Source organism: Balaenoptera ricei, chromosome 7, assembly GCF_028023285.1.
Source record: "Balaenoptera ricei isolate mBalRic1 chromosome 7, mBalRic1.hap2, whole genome shotgun sequence".
Lineage (NCBI taxonomy): Eukaryota > Metazoa > Chordata > Mammalia > Artiodactyla > Balaenopteridae > Balaenoptera > Balaenoptera ricei.
This window is the reverse complement of record NC_082645.1, coordinates 57,113,873-57,136,198: the sequence shown is the minus strand read 5'-3', so window position 1 is coordinate 57,136,198 and position 22,326 is coordinate 57,113,873. Positions and strand designations below refer to the sequence as shown.

General features: G+C 40.3%; 1 protein-coding gene across 3 annotated transcripts in view; it reads left to right on the top strand.

The window, feature by feature from the left end:
- The window catches only part of STK39 (serine/threonine kinase 39), a 310,969-nt gene that overhangs the window by 124,238 nt on the left and 164,405 nt on the right, over positions 1 to 22,326 (top strand). The window lies entirely within an intron of this gene.

Sequence of the window (22,326 nt, the reverse complement as noted above, 5' to 3'; positions counted from 1 at the left end):
TTATTTATGTGTTTTTACCCAGAGTTTTATTTATTTGTTATTACAGATTTCATCATGGTATGAAACCTAACAAAATTTAACCTCTGGTTTGGTTTGGTTTAGTTTGATTTGAAAATTATATTAGATATTTATAATTTAAAATATTGACGTAGTCAACAGATTTAGAAAGAGGAAGCTTCTTTGTCTTTTTTTTCCTTTTTACAATTAACAGTTATAGGGAAAGGTGATATGAATCTGAGTTGTCTGCTCTGTAAATAAAATTGACAAAGAAATAAGCATGAGAGATTGTATCTCATCATGCCTAGGTGTGGGTAACTTGGACTGTTAACTTCCAGACATTGCCCTTTCTAAAACATTGGGTATGAAATACATTTAGCTGATGCTTTAGAATTGCTTTAAACAGATTTTAAAATAGACTTCAAGAAATGACCCATTCTGTGTGGGTATCTGAGCCCATCTCCTGGACCCACAGAATCCTTTGGAGTGGGCTGGTTCTCGCGCTGTGGGCCTGGGCCAGGGATGGGGGATTGCTGCGCTGACTGCGGAGACCTGAGCCAGGGTTGGTCTCTGGGACGGCTCAGAGGGAAAAGTGAACCTTTAGTGATGGTCCATCAGAGTGGCACATCCCAAGGGGCAGCACAGAGAAGCTGAAGCTTCAGTCTGAGGCAACAGAAAGTCAAAGTGCCCAACGGAGTGCGAGCGCTCCATCCAGAGGGCTGAAGGAGGTGCCTGGAGCACTTCTCTGGGGTGTCGGAGTCTAGCATGGGGCCTTTTGATCAGATAACTAAAACGCCAACCAGAGTTGAAGAAAGCTGTTAGAAGGCCATTGATTTGTACAGTATGTGTCCCCAGAGGACATTGTTTTTGGTTTCCCTCTGATCACATCCTGTCGCTGTTCCCCGGGAGGAACTTTCCCAGGCCTGCATCCTTCCTGGAGCTCCAGCCTCACACCTCCAGCCCCCTGTGCAGTGTTTCCAAACTGTGTGTCTTCCCTCCCAAACCTCATCTCCCTGTGCTGCTTTCTGAGCCACCCGACCTCAGAGCTCTGGGATGATTTTTAGGCCTCCTTCTTTGTCTTCCCCATCTAAACCCACTCCAAGTCCTCTCCACGTTTCCCTCTGCAACGCTGCTTGGAATGTTTCCTCCTGTTTTTAATTGAACATTTGCAGTGGATTTCTAACTACTCTCCTCCCCCACCCCATTCCTCCTTAGACACTAGTGCAAGATTAACTTTCTAATCATGGCACTTAATTGCTCAAAAGTGGTTTCCAAAATTAAACAAAAACAAAAGGAAATAAATGGGGGAAAAAAAAAGGTTCCTATCAAATAAAGTCCAAGCCCCTTAGCCTTGAATTCATGGCACCATTTCAACTTCCCGCCTTATGCAGTTGACCCTTGAACAACCTGCCAACCCTCTGTGCAGTCAAAAATCTGAGTACAGTTTATAGTCGGCCCTCTGTATGTGTGGTTCCTCTGTATCTGCGGATTCAATGAATTGTGGGTTGTGTTGTACGGTAGTATTTACTATTGAAAAAAATCCACGTATAAATGGACTTGTGCACTTCAAACCCGTGTTGTTCAAGGGTCAACTATATTCTAAACTCCAGCGAAAATTGAACCATCTATAGTTCTTACTACATAACCCATACTTTCCTTTGAGATTCCATCAATGAAGAATCTGCTCAGACTCTCACTTTGTTTTCTTTCCTTTTTTTTTTTTAATTTAGATTATTTAGTACATATTATTACATATTAGTGTGTTGTGCATTCCAAATTCCATTTTGCACATATCTTAAACAATAAGCAGCCAGAGTTTCGGGAGACACGATTTTCCAAGCATGTCTTCTGCCCTTTTACTTACTCCTCAGGGCTTGTTTTGTCATCCATCCCTTCAAATGGAAAATGTCCACACAGCTGAGAGTCACACAAAGGAGGAAAGGGAGAATATAAATTAGTTCTTTAAACGTCTTAATAGAGAAGACAGGGGCCCATAATAATGCTCTTCTGGCTCTCCAGCTTGGCTGTTTTCCTGTCATAATTCTCATTTGAAAGTGCACTTTGGTTATCAGCTGCACTCTACTCCTTGCCAGTAGGTTCCGTGGCAGGTATGCTGTCCTGGTCAGCATCAATCAGTGTGTGTCTTGTTCATAGTAAGTGCCCACAAAACGTCTGCTGACTGAATGAACACATGCGTCAGTGGACCAAGGAAAGACCATTTGAAACTCTTGTTTGTCACTCACTTGAGCCCCCCAAGTGCTTGGCATATACTTGTTCCTAGGCTTCCTGTTAATAATAGACAAACTGCCCTCCTTCCCCTGGGCTCATGATGTTGATAAGCAGCCATACTGTTCCTTGTTTGCAACTCCTCATTCAGGCTTACTGGCCACTAGGAAGTAAATATTATTTTAATTGCCATGTGCGTTGAAAACCTTTGTGGCACTATGTCTTTGCTTGTCTTAGGTCCTCACAGTGTTTAAGTAAATTTAATTTAAAAGTTGATACAGGGGAGTCCTTAGTGTTATTTGTGTTATTCATCCTTGGACTTGTCTTTATCGGCATCTGCTCAGCTGTCTCCCTTCCTGTTTGCTGTGGTGCCCACTAGTTGATGGTGCTCTAGTTTCTTGGTGGGGGTTTGTTCCTTAGAGGATAACTGTTGATGTTGGTCCCTTGACTTTGGTCACCTCAGTTTGTTGTTTTTAAAACAGGAACAGACAGTTCATTGATATACCAGTGTTTATGTGACAGCTGGGCCTGTTGACCAAGCTCTGGATATTTAGGCAACCATGTTAATTTGAAATTTGTTGTCGTAAACCATAGTCTCTGCTTCTCCTCCTTTATGGTAATCAAAATTAAGAGCTATTTTTCAGTAACATGAACAACTCTCATATTTAAGAGAGAGAAGGACTGGTATTGTAGCTGCTCTCAGGAGGTCCTGTGGAGCCCATCAACGTGGTCTTTTGGTGCGACAGAGACAGAGGCTTATCATATTCATGTTTGCCCAGAATGTGAAGCATTAGTTGAGAGCCGCATAATTCCATGTGGGTATGTGATCTTGTCTGCATCCACAATGACTCCTCTAAATCAGGAAAAAAATATTAAAAAATAGAAACAGACCAGTGTGGCTTCTCTGGTAATTTAGTGACATGAAATGATTTTTTTTTGGATGTGGTAATTGCAGAAATCAGGGATATTTGTGTTTTTTAAATTTTTTTTCTCCTGAAGGCAGTGTATTTGGTCCATTCTGGGTTATTTTGCTAAAAGGTAGTGTTGTTTAGGGATCATCTTAATTTTCTCTTGCCTTGATTTTTCTGTCTGTGAAATAGAAATTCTGTCTGACCCCAGGAGTGTGATAAAGGGTAATGGGAGATTTGATGTTTCTGGACCTGAGCACACTCTGTAAATTCTAAATGAGAATGTGCTAATAATGACCCATGAGAACAGGGTGAAGTTCAGCTGTATAACTTCTTTTCAACTTTTCGCTTATCCTTGTGCACGAGAAGAAAAGGCTTCATAAGCCATTAGTCCTTCTCATGTGGCTTTTTAGCGGCCCGTCTCCAGCCATCTTTTGAGGTTTGAAAGCTTGACCGCTAGGTGTTCCACCATTTACACTACTGGAATCACTGGGTGGAGAAGGTGTAAGTCATTCTGTTAGAACCAAATGCAGATGCTTCAGGCTGTGTGCACTTTCTGTAGGAACATCTAAGTGTCAGAGTTGGCTGATGTCTCTGTTTTACGTTAGCAAAATGAACCTTGAGTCACCACACTCACACTCATGTCATATACTTTTCTGTGGCTAAAACCCATCGATGCAGGGCAGGGCAGGGGCAAAGGGATGTCTAAATGCCAACCGCTTAGCCAAACGTATATTGGCCAGAAAAAGGATGAGGTTGGGAAATGTAATACACAGTGTATCTTTTTATTATCGTTGTCTGTGTTTTCATGGGAAGTGGAGTCACTGGAGGATTTTTGGTTTGAATTTTCTTAATTATGAAATTGAGCAGTTAGAAACGGTTAGTGATTATCAGAAGGAGGAAAGGGGTATTGTATCACTGCTACATTTGGGCGGAACCATTGTGAGTTGGAAAAACTAGGGTGGTATTTGTGGGTACCAGAATTTCTTATATCAGTCTCTAAGATTGCTTTCATATTAAGGACGCAAGGCTGTTGGTTCGTTTTGATCCTCCTGTGTGTGTGCTTAGGAATCAGTAGGTAGGAATATTACAATTCACATTTATTTAATACTTGACATGTATTGATAACGTCTACTGTTTTTACTTTGTGTTTTGAAATAATTTCAGACTTAAAAAATGTTACCAAAATAGTATAAACATTTCTGTGTATATTTTCTCTCACTCTTTCTTTTGGAATGTTTCAAAACTATAGACGTGATGCCCTTTATCTTTAAATATACTTCAGTGTGTATCTTTTAAAAACAATGACATTCTTTAACATAACAGTATAATTGTCAAAATCAGGAGATTTACTAACAGTGACAGGATTAATTTTCAGATCTCATACCAATTTTGCCAATTTTGCCATTGGTCATTTACCTGGTCCAGGATCCAATCCAGAATCATGTAGTTGTTATGTCTCCTTTAGTCTCCTTTAATCTGGAATAGTCTTTCTTTTCCTTTTACAACTGTAACACTTTTGAAGAGTACAGGACAGTTATTTTGTAGACTGTCCCTCAGTTTGGGTTTGTCTGATATTTCTTCACGATTAGATTCAGTGTATGCATTTTTGACGGGAATATCTAGGAAGTGATGCCACGTTCCTCTTGGCATATCATGTTGAGAGGCCTATGATGTTGATTTGGTCCTTTACTGGTGATGTTGCCACATGCGTAAGGAGGTATCTGCCAGCTTCTTCACTGTAAACACAATTACCTCTTAATAGGAAGAATTCATTAATATTACATTCCTTCTTTATACTAAACATTAAAAAGTAAAGTGAATGTACTGGGTCATTAGTCGTTTTTCAAGGAAACATATCTGCTTGGTGTCATTATGGTTGTGCATTCATAGGATGTTAATGATAGGATTTCCCTATGATTTCTGAGCAATCTTGCAGACGAGGAGCCCTTTGCTAGCGTGTGATGTTCACATTGAGGTGGGAGGTGGTAATGGTGCTGCTCCAGACTCTGCACCGGGTCTGGAAGCAGAAACAGTTGGATCTGTGTCCTTTGTTGGGTGAGCTGCCTAATCTTTCTGAGCCTAATCTGTCAAATGGAGCCAAGGACACGGACGTTGTGCTGCCCTGGGGGTGAGAGATGATCTGCCAGGGAGTCTGGTGCTCTATTTGACTCGTAGCGGGTGCTCAGTCCAACAGTGGATGCCGTGACTATCATGTAAATAAGGAGACTAATTTTTGTGGGTATAGGAGGCAGGCATTTTAGAAATAAGTAGTGAAACAGGGAGTGAGGAAAGAGGCCTGGTCGCGGGCAGGTGGGGGTGGGTGATGTGGGTGTTTGTCTATTGCTGTTGCTTTGGGCGGAATGGAGTAAGAGCCCATGGACGCCTACAGAAGGAAGGAAAGAATGGCGGCCGTTAATTTCATCACCATTGCCTATTCACCTGTCTTCACGTGTTCTTTTCTGCCCTATCAAAGTACTGACAGTGGGCAAGGACCAGGGCGTTCCCTCTCTGTAGCAATCCCCTCTACTGGGTGAAGTGCAGGATGCGTGTTTGTAAAGAGCCTAAGAATAGTAAGAGTTAAATGCACACAGAGCTGTTATGCTTTTACAGCTTTTAGATTGCTTTCGTATATGCTTATTTATTTTAAACAATTGTGCTCCGAGACAGGTAGGGCAGGTATTATTATTATTTTAAAATTTTTATCTATTTATTTATTTATTTTTGGCTGTGTTGGGTCTTCGTTGCTGCGCGTGGGCTTTCTCTAGTTGTGGCGAGCAGGGGCTACTCTTCGTTGCGGTGTGCAGGCTTCTCATTGCGGTGGCTTCTCTTGTTGCGGAGCACGGGCCCTAGGTGCACAGGCTTCAGTAGTTGCAGCACACGAGCTCAGTAGTTGTGGCTTGCAGGCTCTAGATCAGAGGCTCAGTAGTTGTGGCACACGGGCTTAGTTGCTTCGCAGCATGTGGGATCTTCCCGGACCAGGGCTCGAACCCATTTCCCCTGCATTGGCAGGCGGATTCTTAAGCACTGCGCCACCAGAGAAGCCCCAGTATTGTTTTTGTAACCTGTTTCACTGCTGCTGCTGCTGGGGGCACCAACTGCTGCTGTTCCTGTTTCTGCTGCTGCTATAACAGCTGCTACCATTACAACCGCTGCTACCAGTAGTGGACATTGAGGTGCAGACAGATAAAGGACACAGTCCAGCCAGTGAAACTCACCTTTCAGTGGGGAACACAGTGCAAGCATCACAAAACCTGGAAAATTGAAAGAGTAGCAGAGAATAAATACTTTAGGGTACATGACACTTTTTGACCTATGGTTTTCTCAGGGTATATGCCCAGTAGTGGGATTGCTGGGTCGTATGGTAGTTCTATTTTTAGTTTTTTAAGGAACCTCCATACTGTTCTCCATAGTGGCTGTATCAATTTACATTCCCACCAACAGTGCAAGAGTGTTCCCTTTCCTCCACATCCTCTCCAGCATTTATTGTTTCTAGATTTTTTGATGATGGCCATTCTGACCGGTGTGAGATGATATGGACTTGAGGATATGGGGAGGGGGTGGGGTGAGATGTGACAGGGTAAGAGAGTGTCATGGACATATATACACTACCAAATGTAAAATAGATAGCTAGTGGGAAGCAGCCGCATAGCACAGGGAGATCAGCTCGGTGCTTTGTGACCACCTAGAGGGGTGGGATGGGGAGGGTGGGAGGGAGGGAGATGCAAGAGGGAAGAGAAATGGGAACATATTGTATATGTATAACTGATTCACTTTGTTATAAAGCAGAAGCTAACACACTATTGTAAGGCAATTATACTTCAATAAAGATGTTTAAAAAAAAAAAATACTTTAGGGTATGGGCATAGAATACGTACTACAGGAATGGAAAGGGTCATGGAACTGGTCAATCGGGGAACCTGGGGAGGGGAGAGAGGGAAACGCATACTTATTGTGGGCCTTAATGCACATGCAAAACACTTGGTTTACATCTGTCTCATTACTGAAGACTTATAATAATCAATGAAGTCCTCAGTAATAGGACAGAGGATATCATATGTTAGATTATTAAGACTGGTTAAGAAAAAGCTATGAATATTTTGAAATCTGAATGGCAAAGAGCAACCAGGATCATAAATGTCTCCTGGTTTGCAATCCTTCAATTTGCAGGCCTGAAAATTGAGACCTAGGGTGGTTGGGCCCCGACCAAGGTCATGCTGTCATGTAGTGGCTGAATCCGAAGCCAACCTCCCAGTTTGCTATCATTTAGTCTCTTCCTTTTAGTCGATAAAGAGGGAAAATGACTGAATTTTTGCAAACTTGCTTTTTTTCCCCCTCCTGGAATCTTATAATTAATTTATAAGATATTGAAGGTTATACATTATCAAGAAACCAGAGAAGAAATTAGGTGATTTCAAACGCTTGATGGGTGGATTTTTAGTTTTGTTCCAAGTCTGCCCAGTAGAGGGCAGTGATGGCTTTTAATTCTCTGTGGTTGTGGACGGGGAGCTGAGCAAAAGTTTCCAGCTTGGATGAAGGTCTCAGGTTCGGCTGGAGTAGAAGGATCCAAAGTATGTTAGGCCCCTACTGAACTACTAGGTACTAGCACCGAGGACTAGGCACCTCAGTCAGTTGGGGTGTTTGTTTGTTTGTTTTACTGGGCAGGAGGTTGAAGGGTGATGGTTTAAGTACTTCTTGTTATTACCAATTTCATTTTAAATTACACTTTCTATTAACAGATCACAGTAACCTAACATTTATGTTTTACATAATTCATGTCAGAAAGAAAAGTCTCAGTGTTGAAGATATGATTTGAGAGCTTCCAGTATTTTGTGGTCAAACTAATACCGTTCTGGGTGGTGGCAGAAAGTTCCAGAAGGTTCACTGGCCCCTGCACGTCTCCTCAGAGCCAGTAAAATAGGGAAGGAGAGAGTCAAAGTGTATATACCTGTGAAGGAGAAGTGAACACAACTCTATGCTCATCACCATGTATGTTATGGGTTTAACAGAAATACTCCGGATGACCCAAGTAGGGCCGAGGGTGCGTGTCCTCTTATTGCTTTGTATTTCTTTTCCACTTCCTCTTGTTTAAAAACAGCTGTATGTACTTGGGACTATATCTTATTGAGGAACTCACATGCTCACAGGGGGGAGGACTACGTTGGTTGGGAATGTTAGTTTTCCTATTTTAGAGCTGAGAGAACAGTTGGCCAGAGGTTAACGTTATTGGTTTAACTGGACAGGTGTTCCCAGAGGGTAAGTTCATTGATGTGTTTGCTATTTTTAAAATTTTAAATACATTGCTTTTCATCAGTTTAGCGTGCAGAGTTCATAAAGTGCTTTTGGTCACTAGGGGGCGCTATCAGAATAGTTCATTTACTTTCAGTCTCTGTGGACAGGAATTGCTTCCTCGTCTATAAAAACCCTTGCAGCTGTGGGTGTCTTCCTTTTGTTCTATGCCTGATGTAAGGAACTTGACTGGTGTTTGTGCTGGGGGTGAATTAGGCAGAGGGGAGGAGAGAGGAAAGAGCAAGGGGAAAAAGCATCATAAATCACTTTCAATTCAGTTGGTGAATTGAATTTAAAAATGCATATATTCTGGGTAAGTGGCCTCTTTCTGGTGGCATTTGACTTAGAGCAGAAAGGATCCACTCTGGAAATTGTGATTTGCTAATCCTGGCGGCCCAATTTAGGACGAATGTCTGTATTTTCAGGTTGAGGTATCTTTTAAAGATACCAACTGCTTAAGAGAATGTTTTAAACTTTTACAGATCTCGGAGATCTACTTTTGGAAATTTAAAAATAATGACATACATTCTGAAAATATTGTGAGAGAGAGTGTTTGTACAACTTAGTTTGTAGAGAACTGATTGTCTTCTGTTACTGGAAATGAATAGGCAGAATCAGTGGCCTTATTTCACATCCAGCTGGATTTTTGAGACCTTTGTGTTCAAGTACATTATGTGCTTCATTTTTGCCTTTGGGAAATTTGCTTTTTCCAAAGCTTGTATGCATTCAACGAACTTTTGGAAACTTAACTGGCATGTGTGTGCTAGGAGAGGGGCCCTGACTGTCTGCCCATCCGGTATTCACTGCGCATCACTGATAACATACAAGGTACTGACTGCCATTAAGGTAGTTTGTCTTCATTCAGCTTTACAGCTCACTCTAATACTAGCATACCATGTCTTTTAAAAGTAAATAAACCACAAAGAATGGAAAGGAATTTGTCTATGGTTGCAGAAAAACTAGTATAAAAACTTAGCAGATGCCTTTTTGATCTTGTCAAAACCCTAATATGATTGTTCCTTCTCCCTGGTTTAAAACCAGTCAATGGCCTCTTGTGAATTACAGGGTAAGGTTCAAGTTCCTGCCGCTGATAGATTAAGGTCCATGTCACTTTCAGGATAAGGACCACGCAAAGCTCCTGTGATCTGTGTTTGGGCCTCGTCTCCAGCCTTTCATTCAGCCACTTGCCACCTCACCCTGGACACACTCCTGTAGAATTACTGATTCTACTTTCCTACCAGTACACTCCTGAAATCCCATGCGTGTTCTCCATGAAGGTGCACGTACTGGTCCCTCTGTTTCGGCTTCTCCCTGAGCTTGTAGTTTTCCAACGCTAGCGCTTCTCCAGTGGAGCTTCCTCGTACCACACCCCGAGCCCTGCACCCCAGACGGTTCATCCGTCCTTCATTCCTGCTGCTTCTGAACCTCAGGCATAATTCCCTCATTGCACGTTGCACCGTTGGTAGTTTATTTCCTTATACTTTTGCCTTCTGTACCAGACTGTGAGCTCCTTGGGTGTAGGAATGGTGTCATATTATCCCCCATGTCCCCAGTACCCAGCACAGTGTCTTGGTCAATCAATAAGTTTCTTTGGAATTGAAGTTCAGCAAGCAGGGCTGTGAAGTTATGATGACAACCTATGTAGGGGTTGACGTGAGAGCACGAGGGGAGGCAAAGCAAATCTGCTTTTAGTTTTTTTTTTTTAAATGTTCCTTCCTTCCACATTTTATTTGCTATTGTTTTTTAATTTATTTATTTAATTTTGGCTGTGTTGGGTCTTCGTTCCTGTGCGAGGGCTTTCTCTAGTTGCGGCAAGCGGGGGCCACTCTTCATCGCGGTGCGCGGGCCTCTCACTATCGCGGCCTCTCTTGTTGCGGAGCACAGGCTCCAGATGCGCAGGCTCAGCAATTGTGGCTCACGGGCCTAGTTGCTCTGCGGCATGTGGGATCTTCCCAGACCAGGGCTCGAACCCATGTCCCCTGCATTGGCAGGCAGATTCTCAACCACTGCGCCACCAGGGAAGCCCTGCTTTTAGTTTTAACGGAGAATTGCTAAGATGTTTTTCAGTTGGTGCTGTGTTCTTGTATTTCAAGTCTAAGACTCAGAGTTTCTCTGATCCCAGGTTTAAAATCCTTTGTTATCTCCAACTTGCTAAGTGTCTTGGGTGAGCCAATTAATTTTATTCACCTTTGCTGCCTTATAAAATAGAATGGTTAGATTTTATTATCTAACAGTTGTGCATTATCCACTTTGGATCGCTTGGCAGCAAAAATTTTGTCCCTAGCACTCAGCATGTTTCTATGTTGTCATTTTCTTCACCCAGCCAGTATGCATGTAAGTTTTCCTGTTACCTGAAGCCACATCTAATTAGGAATATATTTCTAAACTAGATTTAAATTAGTTTTCAGTACTCTCTCATTTTGGGTTACCTGTTACTTATCTCTTCATTTAGGGGAAATAATTTAAACTTAGCGCTTATATCAAGATCCTGTAAATCTTTAAAACAAGTATGACATTCTGGAGAAGGGAAGGTAGAAGAGACAGAAAATAATGGAACTTTTGTACATAATTCAGAAAGGAAGAACTCCATGCCAACGAAAGAAATGCAGATGTTTTGCCCTATTTCCTCCTTAGTCCCTTACTACATTATGGTCATTCCGGAAATGTGGTGAGGCCAGCAGAGGGCGTGGTACACATGCCTGAAAATCATGTGGGGTGGGGCAGAGGACTCTGCCTGTTTTATGTTAATCAGATTTGACTGACATAATAGAGATGTGTGGCTCTGTTTTTTTAAAAAAATCCATAAGTATTTTTTTAAAATTTCTTTTTACTTTGAAATTCAGTAGCTTTAAAACAAATTAAAATTCAAGAGGCCCATTTAAGGTTGCACTTTGATAGAGGATTTTCTAAGCTTCCCATAAAATTAGTCTCACAAATTCAAATACTGATTTAGAAGGGTGTATAATAACTTTTTAATTTTCTTCTCACATATAGACATACAGAAAAGCAAAGAGCCTTATATTACAACTTACAAAGCAATAACAGAGCTAAGAGATTCAAACAACGGCCTTTAATTTAACCCAGATTTAAAAGACCATTTGAAATTGTTTTGGTTTGTTGTACAGCCAGCTTGTTGGCTGATTGTAATTCAATTGGGGAGGAACTGGGAAGGTCCTGTTTTATCCAGATGGGAAGGATCCCTTAGGGGATAAGGACAAAGTTCTGAGGGGGTGGGCTTTCTCTGTGACTTTTTGGAAAGCAAAAGGAGGTAGAGGAAGGAGAGAAAGGAAGAGGAAAATGAGAAACCAAACCTGGAAAGAGGCGGAAAAGGCCTGGAGAGAGGGAGAGGCGCACGATCAGGAAGCTGGGATGCACAGATGTCTGTGACTGAAAGTTACGACCAAGCTTAGGCTCTGCAGACAGGCCCCAGCCTGACCCTGGCTCTACCACTCACTCACAGCAGAGTCTTGAGCATCAGCTGAACCCCCTGGGCCTCATCTGTGAAATGCAGCTTCCCATTGATCTTCCGGGGTGAAAACCAGAATCCTTAATCAGGCCCCTAGGGCTTGGCATGGTTTAGTCCCTTCCTCACCCTTAGGACTCCTCTCACACTCTCTACCCAGTTTTCCATGTGTCCAGTGGCCCAAGGCTCTTACAGGTGCTGCTTTCCCCTGTGTTTTGCAAGTGTCAGCCCCTCCATCTTCAGCAGACCTCAATTTCAGCTCAGTCATTTCTCCAGAAAACAAAACTGGAATCATGCTGTATCTACTGCTCTATGATCTACCTGCATTTTCATTTAAAATATCTGTGGACATTTTTTGTGTCAACAAACATAGATTTACACGATGGTTTTTTTTCTTCTTCTGTTAGCAAAAGAGAATAGTTCTTTCTTTTTATTGAAGTATAGTTGCTTTACAATATTGTATAAGTTTCAAGTGTATAGCAAAGTGATTCAGATATTTACATGTACATATATTTAAGATTATTTTCCACTAATAGATTTTTTTTGAATTTTTGAATTTTATTTATTTTTTTATACAGCACGTTCTTATTAGTCATCAGTTTTATACACATCAGTGTATACATGTTAATCCCAATCTCCCAATTCATCACACCAGCACCACCACCTCCCACTGCTTTCTGCCCTTGGTGTCCATACGTTTGCTCTCTACATCTGTGTCTCAATTTCTGCCCTGCAAACCGGTTCATCTGTACCATTTTCCTAGGTTCCACATACATGCGTTAATATGCGATATTTGTTTTTCTCTTTCTGACTTACTTCACTCTGTATGACAGTCTCTAGATTCATCCACGTCTCTACAAATGACCCAATTTCGTTCCTTTTTATGGCTGAGTAATATTCCGTTGTTTGTATGTACCACATCTTCTTTATCCATTCGTCTGTTGATGGGCATTTAGGTTGCTTCCATGATCTGGCTATTGTAAATAGTGCTGCAATGAACATTGGAGTGCATGTGTCTTTTTGAATTATGGTTTTCTCTGGATATGCCCAGTAGTGGGATTGCTGGATCATGTGGTAATTCTATTTTTAGTTTTTTAAGGCACCTCCATACTGTTCTCCATAGTGGCTGTATCAATTTACATTCCCACCAACAGTGCAAGAGGGTTCCCTTTTCTCCACACCCTCTCCAGCATTTGTTGTTTGTAGATTTCTGATGATGCCCATTTTAACTGGTGTGAGGTGATACCTCATCGTAGTTTTGATTTGCATTTCTCTAATAATTAGTGATTTTGAGCAGCTTCTCATGTGCTTCTTGGCCATCTGTATATCCTCCTTGGAGAAATGTCTATTTAGGTCTTCGGCCCATTTTTGGATTGGGTTGTTTGTTTTTTTAATATTGAGCTGCATGAGCTGTTTATATATTTCAGAAATTAATCCTTTGTCCGTTGATTCGTTTGCAAATATTTTCTCCCATTCTGAGGGTTGTCTTTTCATCTTGTATGTAGTTTCCTTTGCTTTGCAAAAGCTTTTAAGTTTCACTAGGTCCCATTTGTTTATTTTTGTTTTTATTTCCATTACTCTAGGAGGTGGATCAAAAAAGATCTTGCTGTGATTTATGTCAAAGACTGTTCTTCCTTCCTGTGTTTTCCTCTAAATAGTTTTATAGTGTCCGGTCTTACATTTAGGTCTCTAATCCATTTTGAGTTTATTTTTGTGTATGCTGTTAGGGAGTGTTCTAATTTCATTCTTTTACATGTAGCTGTCCAGTTTTCCCAGCACCGCTTATTGAAGAGACTGTATTTTCTCCATTGAATATCCTTGCCTCCTTTGTCTATCCTTGCCTCCTTTGTCATAGATTAGGTGACCATAGGTGTGTGGGTTTATCTGTGGGCTTTCTATCCTGTTCCATTGATCTGTGTTTCAGGTTTTGTGCCATTACCATGCTGTCTTAATTACTGGAGCGTTGTAGTATAGTCTGAAGTCAGGGAGTCTGACTCCTCCAGCCCCGTTTTTTTCCCTCAAGACTGCTTTGGCTATTCGGGGTCTTCTGTGTCTCCATACAAATTTTAAGATTTTTTGTTCTAGTTCTGTAAAAAATGCCATTGGTAATTTGATAGGGATTGCATTGAATCTGTAGATTGCTTTGGCTAGTATAGTCATTTTCACAATATTGATTCTTCCAATCCAAGAACATGGTATATCTCTCTATCTCTTGGTATCATCTTTAATTTCTTTCAACAGTGTCTTATAGTTTTCTGCATACAGGTCTTTTGTCTCCCTAGGTAGGTTTATTCCTAGGTATTTTATTCTTTTTGTTGCAATGGTAAATGGAAGTGTTTCCTTAATTTCTCTTTCACATTTTTCATCACTAGTGTATAGGAATGCAAGAGATTTCTGTGCATTAATTTTGTATCCTGCAACTTTACCAAATTCATTGATTAGCTCTAGTAGTTTTCTGGTGGCATCTTTAGAATTCTCTATGTATAGTATCATGTCATCTGCAAACACTGACAGTTTTACTTCTTCTTTTCCAATTTGTATTCCTTTTATTTCTTTTTCTTCTCTGATTGCCGTGGCTAGGACTTCCAAAACTATGTTGAGTAATAGCGGTGAGAGTGGACATCCTTGTCTTGTTCCTGATCTTAGAGGAAATGCTTTCAGTTTTTCACCATTGAGAATGATGTTTCCTGTGGAGTTGTCATATATGACCTTTATTATGTTGAGGTAGGTTCCATCTGGTCCTGGACTTTTGTTTGTTGGAAGATTTTTAATCACAGTTTCAATTTCATTACTTGTGATTACACAATCATTTTTAATAGCTTTACAATATTCTACTGCAAGAATGACTACAATTAATAATCAGTTATTTCTTGATGGACAGTTCGATTGTTTCCAGTTTTTAAATTTTATTTTATTGTTATTTTTTTTGAGAATTTGTTGCCTTCTTTTTAAAATTTTTATGTATTGTTTTTTGTTTGTTTTTGTTTTCTTCAGTTGTTTTTTTTTACTTTTTTTTTTTAATTGGAGTATAATTGCTTTACAATGTTGTGTTAGTTTCTGCTGTACAATGAATTGCATCAGCTACATATATATATCCTCTCCCTCTTGGACCTCCCTCCCACCCCCGCCCATCCTACCCATCTAGGTTGTCAGAGAGCACCGAGCTGAGCTTCCTATTCTTTATAGCATGTTCCCACTAGCTATCTATTTTATGCATGGTAGTGTATATATGTCCTAATCTCCCAGTTCGTCCCTCCCTCCCCTTCCCTGCCGTGTCCACATGTCCATTCTCTGTCTGTGTCTATATTCCTGCCCTGCAAATATGTTCATCTGTGCCATTTTTCTAGATTCCACTTATATGTGTTAAGATACAATATTTGTTTTTCTCTTTCTGACTTACTTCACTCAGTATGATCATCTCTAGTTGCATCCATGTTGCTGCAAATGGCATTATTTCATTCTTTTTTATGGCTCAGTAATATTCCATTGTATCTGTGTAGCACATCCTCTTTATCCATTCATCTGTCGTTAGACATTTAGGTTGTTTCTATGTCCTGGCTATTGTAAATAGTGCTGCAGTGAACATTGGAGTACATGTGTCCTTTAGAATTATGGTTTTCTCAGGGTATATGCCCAGTAGTGGGATTGCTGGGTCATATGGTAGTTCTATTTTTAGTTTTTTAAGGAACCTCCATACTGTTCTCCATAGTGGCTGTATCAATTTACATTCCCACCACCAGTGCAAGAGGTTTCCCTTTTTTCCACACCCTCTCCAGCACTTACTGTTTATAGATCTTTTGATAATGGCCATTCTGACTAGTGTGAGATGATACCTCATTGTAGTTTTGATTTGCATTTCTCTAATAATTAGTGATATTGAGCATCCTTTCATGTGCCCTGTGGCCATCTGTATGTCCTTGGAGAGATGTCTATTTAGGTCTTCTGCCCATTTTTTAATTGGGTTGTTTGTTTTTTTGATATTGAGCTCCATGAACTGTTTGTATATTTTGGAGATGAATCCTTTGTCTCTTGCTTCATTTGCAAATATTTTCTCCCATTCTGAGGGTTGTCTTTTCGTCTTGTTTATGGTTTCCTTTGCTGTTCCAAAGCTTTTAAGTTTAATTAGGTCCCATTTGTTTATTTTTGCTTTTATTTTCATTACTCTGGGAGGTGGGCCAGAAAAGATTTTGCTGTGGTTTATGTCAAAGAGTGTTTTTCCTATGTTTTCCTCAAGAGGTTTATAGTGTGCGGTCTTACATTTAGGTCTTTAATCCATTTGGAGTTTATTTTTGTGTGTGGCGTTAGGTAGTATTCTAATTTCATTCTTTTACATGTAGCTTCCCAGTTTTCCCAGCATCACTGTTTTTTTTTCCTTAACATCTTTATTGGAGTATAAGTGCTTTACAATGGTGTGTTAGTTTCTGCTGTATAACAAAGTGAATCAGCTATACATATACATACATCCCCATATCTCCTCCCTCTTGTGTCTCCCTCCCCACCTCCCTATCCCACCCCTCTAGGTGGACACAAAGCACCGAGCTGATCTCCCTGTGCTATGTGGTTGCTTCCCACTAGCTATCTGTTTTATATTTGGTAGCGTATGTAAAACACTCTCTCACTTTGTCCCAGCTTACCCATCCCCCACTGCGTCCTCAAGTCCATTCTGTACGTCTGCATCTTTATTCCTGTCCTGCCCCTAGACTCTTCAGAACTTTTTGTTTTTAGATTCCATATATGTGTGTTAGCATATGGTATTTGTTTTTCTCTTTCTGACTTACTTCACTCTGTATGACAGTCTCTAGGTCTATCCACGCCTCTGCAAATGACCCAATTTCATTCTTTTTTATGGCTGAGTAATATTCCACTGAATATATGTGCCACATCTTCTTTATCCATTCCTCTGTTGATGGACATTTAGGTTGCTTCCATGTCCTGGCTATTGTAAATAGTGCTGCAATGAACATTGGGGTGCAAGTGTCTTTTTTTTTTTTTTACATTTTTAGATTTATTTTATTATCTTTACTGAACTATGTTTAACATTTTTCAAATCTTCAGATTGTTAACAGTTTTCAGCAGTAAATGTCGTAGTAATGGCACTAAGTACACTGAAATGTGAGTTTCCTCTGATGAAAGAATACAAAAGATAGAAACACTTGGAAAGAAGAGAGCAAAATGTCAACTGTAGGTCTGAGATGGAAATTAACATAGTCAAATTCTTTACAACTCTAGGACATGGAGAAATGAGTAATTCATTCCCTATAAATGAATACATAACTTTGAGCTTCACCTTCCTGGGAAGTTTTGAGGGACACAATTTGACCCACAGATCCCTAAAACTCTATACTGTGTATTGATACCAGAAAATTCAAACACATAGAAAGTGATCTGAAAATGACTGCCAAAGCAAAGTGCTTTTATTGCTCAATATTTGTGACCTTCGTGGTATACTGTGTATTATAAAAGAGTGTAATCCCTATACAACTGCATAAATGTCATAAAAATGGATTTTATAAATTCAAGATCATAATATGTATTCAAAAATACATATAGCTGTGCTTTAGTAAATGAATCCATCAGTTGATTAAGGGATAATTTTGCCTTTGAGATATATCCAAAGTATATATAAAGGATCCACAAATGTTAACAATTTGTGACCAAGTGTCTTTTTGAATTATGGTTTTCTTAGAATATATGCCCAGTAATGGGATTGCTGTGTCATATGGTAATTCTATTTTTAGTTTTTTAAGGAACCTCCATACTGTTCTCTATAGTGGCTGTTGTATCAATTTACATTCCCACCAACAGCCAGCACCACTTATTGAAGAGGCTGTCTTTTCTCCATTGTATGTTCTTGCCTCCTTTGTCATCAGTTAGATGACTGTATGTGTGTGGGTTTATCTCTGGGTTTTCTATCCTGTTCCATTGATCTATATTTCTGTTTTTGTGCCAGTACCATACTATCTTGATTACTGTAGCTTTGTAGTATAGTCTGAAGTCAGGGAGTCTGATTCCTCCAGCTACGTTTTTTTCCCTCAAGAGTTCTTTGGCTATTTGAGGTCTTTTGTGTTTCCATACAAATTGTAAAATTTTTTGTTCTAATTCTGTGAAGAATGCCATTGGTAATTTGATAGGGATTGCATTGAATCTGTAGATGGCTTTGGGTAGTATAGTCGTTTTCACTATATTGATTCTTCCAATCCAAGAACATGGTATATTTCTCCATCTGTTTATGTCATCTTGGATTTCTTTTATCAGTGTTTTATAGTTTTCTGAGTACAGGTCTTTTGCCTCCTTAGGTAAGTTTATTCCTAGGTATTTTATTGTTTTTGTTGCAGTGGTAAATGGGATTGTTTCCTTAATTTTCACAAATCAATCAAATTAGAAATGAAAAAGGAGAAATTACAACTGACACCACAGAAATACAAAGGATCATAAGATACTACTACCGGCAACTATATGCCTATAAAATGGGCAGCCTCGAAGAAATGGACAAATTTTTGGAAAAGTACAATTTTCCAAGACTGAACCAGGGAGAATTAGAAAACATAAACAGACCTATCACAAGTAATGAAATTGAAACTGTAATTAAAAATCTTCCCAGACCAGATGGCTTCACCGGCAAATTCTATCAAACATTTAGAGAAGAGCTAACATCCATCTTTCTCAAACCGTTTCAAAAAATTGCATAGGAGGAACACTCCCAAGTTCGTTTTACAAGGCTACCATCACCCTGATACCAAAACCAGACATAGATATCACAAAAAAAGAAAATTACAGACCACTATCGCTGATGAACATAGATGCAAAAATCTTCAACAAAATGCTAGCAAATAGAATCCAGCACATTAAAAGGATCATATACCATGATCAAGTGGGATTTGTCCCAGGAATGCAAGGATTCTTCAATATATGCAAATCAATCAATGTGATACACCGTATTAACAAATTAGGGAATAAAAACCATATGATCATCTCAATAGATGCAGAAAAAGCTTTTGACAAAATTCAACACCCATTTATGATAAAAATTCTCCAGAAAGTGGGCATAGAGGGAACCTACCTCAATATAATAAAGGCCATATATGACAAACCCACAGCAAATATCATTCTCAGTGGTGAAAAACTGAAAGCATTTGCATTAAGATAAGGAATAAGACAAGGATGTCCACTCTCGCCACTCTTATTCAACATAGTTTTGGAAGTCCTAGCCATGACAGTCAGAGAAGAAAAGGAAATAAAAGGAATACAAATTGGAAAAGAGTAAGTAAAACTGTCACTGTTTGCAGATGACATGATACTATGCATAGAGAATCCTAAAGATACCACCAGAAAACTACTAGAGCTAATCAATGAATTTGGTAAAGTTGCAGGATACAAAATTAATGCACAGAAATCTCTTGCATTCCTATACACTAGTGATGAAAAATGTGAAAGAGAAATTAAGGAAACAATCCCTGTTTCCAATTTTTTAAAATTGCTAACCATACCGGAATGAACATCATTGTATGTGCATTATTGCATACAGTGTTACCTATTTTGTTAGGACATGTTCCTTGGAATGGAATTGCTTGGTCAGCTTGGTCAAAGAGTGGATGCCTTATAATTATTGATGTCCTTTGGCTTACTCACGTCTAAAATGGGAGGCCTTGTATTTCAGATCTTACCCTGAGTCTCAGGTCTCTCATCTGAGAATAACATATTGCACACACACACACATGCACACAGACGCTTAGCCCAGTGCCTAGCATTTGATATTTAATATTATTACTTATGTATTTTGGGGATTGAAATGTTTTCCACGTACATTTATTTTATTTCACTCTTTCTTAGATCTGCAGTCAGCTGTTTTGTAGAGAGTATTGGAGGTCTTCTAGCAGTTTTGCAACCTTGAGACTTTCAGTAACTTTAGGAGAGATTGGAATGCACCGTGTACTAAAAGCTGATCGATAGAGAGCCTATTATGGAGGTCCCAGCTTGGGGTCCTAAAGTCTTAGGGCCATTAAAGGTATTTCAGAGAGTGTCGTTGATGGTGAAAAAGCATGACAAGCCCTATTCTTCTGTGGCCTGTTTTTGGATAAGGAATTATTTTCAGTGTTGCGACTGGGCTTGAGTGTACAGTGTTACGAGGTGTTTTTGCCCATTATACTGTCACTGTGATCTCTTCTGTCCAGAACAAACAAATGATAAAGCAGCTGCCAGCCTGTAAGTAATGATCAAACCATTTTCATCATCCCCTGGTTTATGGTTTGAGAGTGCTCATTATGAGGTCTGATGTCAGTCATTTGTGCTGCACAAGGTGTTGGTCATGCCCAGCATCTACAGTCAAAGGGTGGTACTACACAGTTTGGGTACTGAGCTTTTCCTCTTTTTTTTTTTTTTTTTTGCTTTTGTTATATACCAGTGCTCTGGTTCAGATCCCCTATGATCTTAACCAATTATAGCTTTTAAAATTGTAAACCCCATTATTTTTTTAAATCATTGTGTGCCATGTTTTAAATAAAGTTAACCTTGAGATTATACTTCCCCTCGACTGCCCCTTGACTGGCTTTGAACCTTGGGGGTGTCACCCAGCTTCTCTGAGCCTCGATTTTCACACCTTCCCAAACTCTGAGGGTTTTGTAAAGTTTCAGTGTGACAGTTTATATCAAATGCTTTTGCAGCATCTGTAACATAACAGGGATTCATAACTGCCTTTGCCTTGTCTCCCTTTCCTCATTGTGCATCAGGGAAGGTTTTGTAAGGAGGGAGAGTGTATTATTCACATGAGGAGGAGGAAGTATTTAAATGTCATGTAAGGATTATCTTTTATTTTCTCAAGGAAATTAAAGTCTAAGATTAGTGAATTTCATCCCTCTCCTTCCTTCCCTCTTCCTGTCTCTGTAGAAGCCCAGCCGCTAACCCTTGTTCTTCAAATAAAACCGTTCTCCTCCTTCTGAAAACACACACAATCTTACTAGTTGCCTTGAGGACTTCAAATTACTGAAGTTTAGATAGAACTCTATTATTTATTCTTGTTTTAATATTAAGATTTCTAGTTTCTTCATTTACTTATGAAGACTTAAGTTATAATTAGAAAGGTTCCCTGTTTAATGCACTTTTACCAGCTATAATGACTTTATCTGTTAGAACGAAGTTATAAAGTTATGTGAAATAAATGATGTCTAATCCATCCCCTCCACCACTGATGTTTTCTGTAATAGGATGTTACTTCCGTGGGATCCTCCTGCTTTTCTCTTATTTACCAATTTGAGAGATGTTCTCCTGTCCTTTTTCTTTACAGAAGCTTAATACCTAGTTGTTCTGAAACTTCCTGTGCAGATACCCAGGCCCCTTAACCAGAGATCCACATTCAGTAGGTCTGGGGCCATGACCCAGGACTCTGCATTTTTCATAAGCAGGTCAGTTGATAGTTATACAAGGGATCGAGGCAAACCTGGTCTCTCTCCAGCTTTGGAAGGAAATTATATTGCTAAGCTCACTTTGCAAAAAGTTAATAATCCTGGAACAAAGCTGCTGGGCTGGAGATAAGAAGGCCCTTCTTCTGCAGAGGAGTGTCAATCTGCAGAATAGATGTGGGAAATAGTGCCAAGAGGAGCCTGAACCAAGATGGCGGAGTAAAAGTACGTGCTCTCACTCCCTCTTTTGAAAACACTAGAATCACAACTAGCTGCTGGACAGTCATCGACAGGAAGGCACTGGAACTCACCAAAAAAGACACTCCACATCCAAAGACAAAGGAGAAGCCACAATGAGATGGTAGGAGGGGTGCAATCACAGCAAAATCTAATCCCATAACTGCTGGGTGGGTGACTCATAGACTGGAGAACATTTATACCACAGAAGTCCACCCACTGGAGTGAAGGTTCTGAGCCCCACGTCAGGCTTCCCAACCTGGGGGTTCGGCAACGGGAGGAGGAATTCCTAGACAATCAGACTTTGAAGGCTAGTGGAATTTGACTGCAGGACTTCGACAGGACTGGGGGAAACAGAGACTCCACTCTTGGAGGACACACACAAAGTAGTGTGCGCATCAGGACCCAGGGGAAGGAGCAGTGATCCCAGGGGAGACTGAACCAGACCTAACTGCTGGTGTTGGAGGGTCTCCTGCGGCAGGGGGTGGGGGGCTGTGGCTCACCATGGGGACAAGGACACTGGCAGCAGAAGTTCTGGGAAGTACTCCTTGGCATGAGCCCTCCCGGAGTCTGCCATTAGCCCCACCAAAGGGCCCAGGTAGGCTCCAGTGTTGGGTTGCCTCAGGCCAAACAACCAACAGGGAGGGAACCCAGCCCCATGGATCACCAGTCAAGCAGATTAAAGTTTTACTGAGCTCTGCCCACCAGAGCAATAGTCAGGTCTACCCACCACCAGTCCCTCCCATCAGGAAACTTACACAAGCCTCTTAAATAGCCTCATCCACCAGAGGACAGACAGCAGAAGCAAGAA